The 8,244-nt window shown below is 37.1% G+C and overlaps 1 long non-coding RNA gene across 1 annotated transcript; it reads left to right on the top strand.

The window, feature by feature from the left end:
* Positions 1-366: 366 nt before the first annotated feature.
* LOC140680336 (uncharacterized) lies at positions 367-1,718 on the top strand. The gene is made up of 2 exons (XR_012051505.1): positions 367-557; positions 978-1,718. It is a non-coding gene; the product is annotated as an uncharacterized lncRNA (long non-coding RNA).
* The last annotated feature ends 6,526 nt before the right edge of the window (positions 1,719-8,244 follow it).

Genomic DNA, 8,244 nt, shown 5'->3' with positions numbered 1-8,244 from the left:
CAGTCGTCTCAGTTATAGAGAAGTTTGTGTTCCTCTGCATTGAATAGGCAGAAGTGATAAAATAAAATAAAATAAAATAAAATAAAATAAAATAAAATAAAATAAAATAAAATAAAATAAAATAAATAATAAAATAACATAAAATAATGTAAATAAAATAAAATAAAATAAAATAAAATATCTAAAAAATTAAACAGAAATCAGACCTGATGAAATCAATTGACCAGGAAATCTAATTAATATATATTTCCACCAGGAGCATTATTTAGTTGAATGAATGATGCTACTGAAGTCAAAACTGTCTCAAGCTTGTCATGGTTTGACACGGGAAGAGAATTTTTTTTTAGAAGGAAGAGGTTCATCCAGTCAGGGGTCAGGTTTAGATACTGACACTTGGGGTGACCAATTGAAGGTGGACACACCTCTGAGAACACAGAGGGGTTAAAAGCGGAATTCCCAGGAGGACTCGTCCTTCTTTGGTTCCGGTCATCGCATGATACGGACCTCCCCCCCCAGCCCGGGCTGGGTGGGGGAGGGGAGCCATGCGGCCTGCACAGGTAGGCCAGGAGGTAAAGGATCGGAACCGGCTGGGTCAGCTCCTGCAGATGGAAGGGTGGAGAAATCTGGGATGTCTCCGTTCCCCCCCAGAGTCTCTCTCTCCCAAGAGAGAAAAAAAGAGACGGCGGTGGTTTTATCGGCAGTTCGCCGCAGGGAAGGAGAAGAGCGGGGGGGCCGCAAGGTGCCCAGCCGGGCTGTGGGAGCTGGAGCCTGGGCAGCGAGCCATCCTTGGGAGTTGGGACTTTTAACCCTTCCTGAGAAATGAAGGCTTTATGAAATATTACTCCTCCTGAATTTGAAGAAAAGAGAGACAGCTTGAAACCTCAGATGTTCAGAGAAGAAGGTTGGGGGCAGATGATAGAGTGGCCTTTGGCTGGACTCTGCTTGTTTACATAGACTGAACCACTCTTTCTTTCAAGAGGAACTGCATTTTAGGGGGATGCATTGGTGAACCAAGAGACCTTCTGCAGCAACTACCAGTTTTGGAGTGGACAGAGAGAGAGCTGAGGAGGGTGTGAGGATGCCCTCCATCTTCAGGAAGAAGAGAAGGCGATCTCTGTCTTTTGGACCCTCGGCCCCAGGGGAAAATGGGGGGGACTCTAGTCCCGAATTGTGATACTGGACTGTTGTTCCTGGTGGTCCTTGGCAAAGCATCCTTAAAGGGGCCCTATAAGCAGTCTCTGTCCATGCCCGGTGGTGAGAGCACTGTGACATGGAGAGGAGAGTGTCACATTGGCCGGTCTGGGCGGTGCCACGTGTGACATTGGAAACACAAAGGTGGCAGCTGTGTTTCCTGGGGGTCTATGGTGCAAGGGGGACTCCTCTCTTCCCCGATGGACTCAGTATTGATTATATTGAAGGGTGAAAACTTGATTAAGGATCCAAATGGGTCTCGCTGGGGTTTGGTGGAGTTGGGTGGAGGGAGGAGAAATGTTTTGGAAGGTTTTCATTTCGAATTTTGTGTGTTTTTTTTCTTTCCTTTCTTTTCCTTTTATAGTAGTAGTAGTAGTAGTGTAATAGAGCTTTTTCCTTTGTTATTAAGTTTGGTCTGCTTTGCTCTGTCCTTGATCACATTTCACAGCATTTGATTGGTAAGTTGTATTTTCATGGGGCGCTGGCATTGTGCCAGCGTCAAACCATGACAAAGCTACATCAAAACATAATAATACTCCATCTCTTTTGATCTTATATATACATAAGAGATTGGTGGCCATAATCCAGTTTAAGCAGTCTGAACAAGGGTCTGCAGATATGTGATGATCCCTAGCTGTTGAAGATTGAATAGACATGTCTTTAATATAAATGGTTGTCTTTACAGGGATCAAATGCAGTAGTGCAAATGAGATAAATGTTATTTTTTGTTCCTTCAATACATTAATATTCTTTAACGAAAATTACAATTTATGCTTCATCTGTACTAATGTAATTATTAAATTTAGTCAACTGCAATAAATACCATTATAGAAAACAAAAGAAAACTTGTCTTACGATGACAGTCCATCAAATGAACCAGATGTTTTCACTGGAGCCATCATGAGTTTGGATCCCTTTGATGGATTGAAAGCTCTAGTAAACGGGTTACTAAGAGCCAGAACAGACTTAGTCTCCTAGTAGTTCAGGAAAATGAATCACATTTTTAAGAAATTGGGGGTTGTGGTAGATACAACATTCAATTACTGACTTGCTGATTTCAGATCAATGGCCTTGAGGGAAAGCGAGGTTAATTAAACCTTAATCCACTCAAGATAAATTGACATTTTTTTTTCACAGCAGCAGTTGTCTAAGCAGAAATCTTACTAGTAGTGGTGAAAGTTGATACAAAAAATTAATCATCTTTATTCTTGTCATTATTTAAAGATTTCCCTATGTTCCACTAATCTAAAATCCTATAAGTGTAGTAACAGTCATAAAATTTGCTTACAGTCATCATCTATGGAATATTTAGAAAAATTTAAGGTTTCATTCTAAAATCATTCTAAATTGTCTTAGCAATTAGTTGGGAAGTCCACAGTTTGAGATCACAATAACAAAGAGTCTAGAATAAGCTTTACCCCTACAACTGTTTGTCAATGAACACAGCTTTTGTCAGATATAATTTGGTCCACAGCTAGAAGCAAAAAGAACTCTGAAATCACCTTTGAGATCGTACACTAGTGAAAGAAGTTTCTGTGCACTTCAGTATTTGTGTTCAGTCAAAATATTATCTCCTTCACTTTTTAAAAACTGGAACCACTCCAAAATTTTATATTTTTAGATATATTGGATAATTTGGTTGGGTATTTCAAGTACACCATTATACTAATCCATTGCTGAAAAAGCAAACAGAAAAAAAAGGGGGTTTACATCACCACCATTTGAATAGTTATGTCAAGAATATTGCTTTGCTTTAGAAAAAAATACTTTCTGCAGTAGTTGTAAAGTTTCATGGATACAATTTAAATCAATACACCAGTTTCTCTTCTTTTCCTACCTTGGCACTGATCTCTGAAATTTATGGGTGAAAATTTCTAGGAGTCTGATTAAGCTGCAATTTCATTTTTTATCATACAAACTGATTTGCAAATCAGGTCCCTTTTGCTTTATAGTCTGAGAAAAGAAAAGATGTCTCAATTTCATTAAAATTTTGTACTTTATACTACTACAGTATTCCAAATATTTTTATTGATCCTCTTCTAACAATGATGTCATAAATATTACACAGAGTATTAAAATTTCACACAGGATACATGAATCTTTAAGGACTGAATTCCATTTAGTGGTCTTAATTGCAGCATCTGTTCCTTCACTGTAATGACATCAAAATTCATTACAGCATAGCATCATTACAATGCAAAAGAACATAATAGCATCATTGTCATATAAAAGCCTTATAGCAGGCTAGATTTCCAACAAAGATGTGAAAGGAAAAATGATTGTTTTTTGAAGAATATCAATTTGATAGTAGTAATCTTTTTTATTCCTTTTTAATAAGCCTTTAACTGTAATATTGTTTTCATGTGTAGAAATAAGTGTTTTGTTTTTTGTTTGCTTGTTTGTTTTGTTTTGATTCTAAAACTCTGCTTGCCAAAATGTTTTTTAACAAATGGAAGTATCTGAGGATCTTTTATTAACTTGATTTGTATTTAGGATCCTCTTGAATAATTTGGTATTCTGAATTTCTCAAACCATGTCCTGTTATTTTTTGTAACAGTCTGCACCATGATTTGCACACACATTGAATGACAATCTTTATTAGCCTGTGCAAAAATTAATTCGTTTCTGAACCAAGACTTTCATATAACTGAGGAACAAGAAAAATCACATCTTGAATGCAGAGTTTTGAATCATCAAGAAAGTTAGATTTCAAATAAGCATCTCCCCTTCTTCCCTTTCTCCACCCCTTTTGGTAAGGAAGGGACACTAAACGAGATGAGTTGAAATAAAGATTTACTGAAAGCAAAATCACAACAGCAGTATAATAGCAAATTAATAGCAAAGGTCTGCTAAAGAGAAGGTGTTTTACCCACAAAAGGGTATTCAGCACTGGGAATGTTGCTGTGCCCATGCCATTGGTGTTCAGGAAACAAAGCCTATTTGCCAAGGAGAGCTCCCACAGGTCAAAGTTACACCTCACTCCAGCCTGAAGACACCGGAACGCAGGGACAACCAAATTATGAAAGTTGATTCATCCAAAAGGGATCACGCAGCTTTTGGTTGAGCTCAGTTCTCTGTAGTTGCCTGTGCTGCTGCCTCCAACTCTGCTGTCCTCTGTGTGTGTGTGAAAAGCATCTCTGCTGGGGTGCTGACCCCACACTGACTGACCCTGCTGATTCTGCCCTGCCTTGGAGCTCTCTGCTTCAGTACCACAAGGCCAGATTCATGCCATGGAGAAAACTGGGATGGAGGGGAGCCAGTGGGCAGCAGAAGGGACCAAGTTCTCTGTAGTTTTAAGGGGACTGTCCACTGCACTCCAGTGAGCAAGACAAGGTGGCCAATTTCCAGTGCCAGTGACCAGCTTTTCCTGCTAAAATCACATCCCCAGCAATTAAGAGAGTGGTATGGAATAAACAGTGCTAAGAACTCCAAACCCTTTCTCTGTAACTGGGACCAGCTGTGGCTTTCAGTTCTCTGTGGCAGTGTGGACAGCAGTGGGACACAAGAAATATACTGCAGGCAACATTGCCTGTCAGCCTGGAGCACAGAAGCACTGTAAGATTCCTGAAAGCTATATCAGAGTATTGGAAACTATGTTGTCAGTGAGCCACATGTTAGAGATCACTGCTCTAAAATCAACAGGTAAAGAAAACCTTATCAGTTTTGGTTGCTTTTTTAGCTTTCCAAGATTGCTCCTTGTTTAGAAAAACTTGACAAAAATATATAAATATGGTTGAAATTTTAGCTATTACACATCTATTGGATACTTCTTCGTCATGGTCTGAAAATGTTTACTGAAATGGTTTTGAGACCAAACCTTCAATTTTTTTTGACAGAGCCACTTCCTCGGTCATTATACTTTCCCTTAATTGGAGTTAATAGAAAATTTAATCATGAAAACTACTACACTAAACAAGCATCCTCAACTTGACAGAACTTCTGCCACAATTCAAAATTATCACCACATGTTTGCATGTGTGCATAAAAGGGGGTTGAAAATAAGGGTTACTACAAGAAAGAGATGAAGGCTAATACAATATAATTTGCATTTAAAATCAAGAACACCGAAGAAACTAGAAAAAAGGGTTCACTTTGTTTAAATATTTCAAAAGAGACTGATGTCTTATCCATTGAGTTGCTTTATTAGTATTATAAATATTTCTCCAGATGCATGCTAAACCTTCTTAGTCTCTACTAAATATTAATGTTCTTAGGCAATACTTGTCTTTATATTTAGCCTGTGCTTTTCCCCTAAATCAATTATGCACCAGAAAGTACCTCCTTCATTAAAATCAGTAGTCATACTAAATTTCCACAGTACAGGGTTTCATCCTCGTTCCTGAAAACAAAGAAGAAGGAAATTTATTACTAGGTTGTTTTCTACTGAATGGCTTTTATTCGTTCTGAGTCTAGCAAGTGTTTCATTTATTTAACTTTTGCTGAAGCAGAGAATACTGGACTGTTAAGATGGAAGAGCTCCAGGGTTGACAGAGTGTTCCTGGCAGGTGGTAATAGTCTGTTGTCATATGGAAGATATTTTACAACTATTCAGCCCCAGTCCAAATTGGTGATCTAAAATTAGGCATGAAAGTCACAGAAAAACTTAATGTGCATGTAGATAAGATGCATACCTGTCATGACAGATAAATGTGATTCTTTAACACTTAAAGGCTATATTCAATTTTTTTGTTGTACCCTTAGTCTCAATTCAGGAGCAGAACTGAGAAGCCTGGTCCTGGGACCTGAATTGCTTTAAGCTTGTAAGCTAGTCTAAATGTAAAAAAAAAAAAAAAAAAAAGCATAGCTGCCCCCCCAAATAAAACATCTCCCTCCAAAAGAACAACCAAACAAAACAAAAAAAAACCCAAAAAACAAAAACAAAACAAAAAACAAAGCTCCAAGAAAACAAAACACCATACAAAACCTACAAAACCCAAAACAAATTAAATTTAAAAAAAATTAACCCAAAACAACCACCTCCTCAAAAATTACACAGAAAAGAATTGGAGGATCCTCATTTTCCCTTCCCTCTGTTTTCCTTGATATGAAGTCAAGATCTGACATGCCATTCCTTATAGGTAGTTTTTAATTGGGTTAAATCCCATCCACTAAGAGGCTTAAAAAGTGCCAGTTTTAGTGAAAAATTAAAACATACGAGGCTGAAATCGGAGTGGAAGCAGTCCTTTGGGGGCCAACATTGTTTCAAACCCAGGAAGTGTACAGGCATGACATCTCTGAGGCCAGTAACAGAATTCTAACCTGGATTTGGGTAATTAATGCAATTCCTCTGGGCCAGACATAGAAGGAGAAAGTTTGTGAATCCAAACTAAATGAAACAATCTGCCCTGTAAACTGAGTCTATAAAAAAGTGATTTGCTTTCTGTCTCTGTGTCTCTGTGAACCAGCTGATTTAGTGCCTGACATGCATCTGGTTGAGGCACAAGCAAATGTGTCAAGTAGAGCTGGAGGTGTAGCCAGGTAGAGCTGGAGGAGAATGTGACTGTAAAAAACATAACTTAGGATGGTTTATACAGGAATTTGTTTTTAATGCCCTTGTATATAAAATGGGATAGTGTCTGCTTATCGAGATTGCTGTAAGAATTCTTTCCACATATATCCTAGTGATTCCCTTTGAGACCTCAAGATGGAAAGCAACGTATCTAAAAAGCATTCTTTCCAACTTTATTTCATTTAAGTTGTTACTTTCTCTTTATAACAAAACCCTGAGATTCTCAAGCCACATCTATAGCAATCTGGTTTAGGAAAAATAACAGAAAACAACTCACTACTAAAGAAAGAATAAATCTCATTCTGAAGGAAACAGCATTGAAATTATCATTGAACTTTATCCTTTGATTGCAGCAGCTCTGTTAGGTCCAGCATGCAGTGCAGTTTGAATTTCCCTGTGGCTCAGTGGTGCCTTTTAGAAGATTTTATTTTCTTCTAGACTCTGTCTTCAATGAAAATCTCATGGGTGAACAGCAGTTAGCATGGGACCTAAATACCAGAAGCCCACAGGGGCAAATGACTCACAATTATAGTAAAAAGGTACTTAGAGAAAGAATAACAGGTGCTTGGTAAACAATGCCAATAATGTGTAGTACAGCCACACTATCTGACCGAATGTTTTCTTTATTTGTTTTATTTTCATTCTGTGATGTAGAAAAAGATTAAGGAAGAGACTGCAAGCTTTGGGCAATTAACATGTTATGTTAAATAAATAAATAATTTTTATGAGCCTAAGGTATTCCTGAGAGTCCAGAATGTCTATTATAGCCTACATTTTTTAGTATATGGTGTTTTTAAGTTTCCATTATTTTATGTGCAGCTTCAGGTATTTTTGAGCAGTAGAAACCTTTCAAATTACTCTAGATGGGTAATGTCAACTCAAGGAATTACTAATTCTAAGTCACATGAAAAATATGAAAGTTGTCAATGCTGTTACGTGTCCCATAATGATTTCTTTCAGGAATGCTGACAATGGAGTACTGCTTATAGCCAAGTCAACCACTCATAGTGTAAAGATTTAAACTGAATAGCTCATAAATCTGGGAAGGTATTGCTGGTATGAAGTCTCTCCATCACTCCACATTCAAAGAAATTCAGGGAAACTTAAATTGTTAAAAAGTCTTACTATTTACAGTTGCAAATGTCCAGTCTCCAAAAATACTTCTCAAGGAATTGGTCTTTCCTTGAACAATGTTAATTTACTTTCAAATATTTAAATCTTCCTTTATATCTGAGTATTTGATCTTTGATACTTGAAGAAGTTTTGTCTTCTTATATTCAAGATGATGAACATGAGACACATGATACTTAACTTTTAAATTTTCTATTTCCAAATAACAAGTCCCAAGGAGGTTTTACCTATAAAGCTTGTGTTTTTCTCAGAATAATTATTTTCCTTATATATAAATTGCATATACACTTGAAGAAAAAAGTTCAGTATTAAAACTTGCACAGTACAAAATTCATATAGCACAGATTAATATTTCAATTTATATGAATAATTTTCAGATCATTCTCATAACATAGTATCTAGATACTCTCCCA

This window comes from Taeniopygia guttata, chromosome 1 (assembly GCF_048771995.1).
Source record: "Taeniopygia guttata chromosome 1, bTaeGut7.mat, whole genome shotgun sequence".
NCBI lineage: Eukaryota > Metazoa > Chordata > Aves > Passeriformes > Estrildidae > Taeniopygia > Taeniopygia guttata.
The sequence above is the reverse complement of the archived record's forward strand: the minus strand, read 5'-3'. Positions and strand labels throughout refer to the sequence as shown.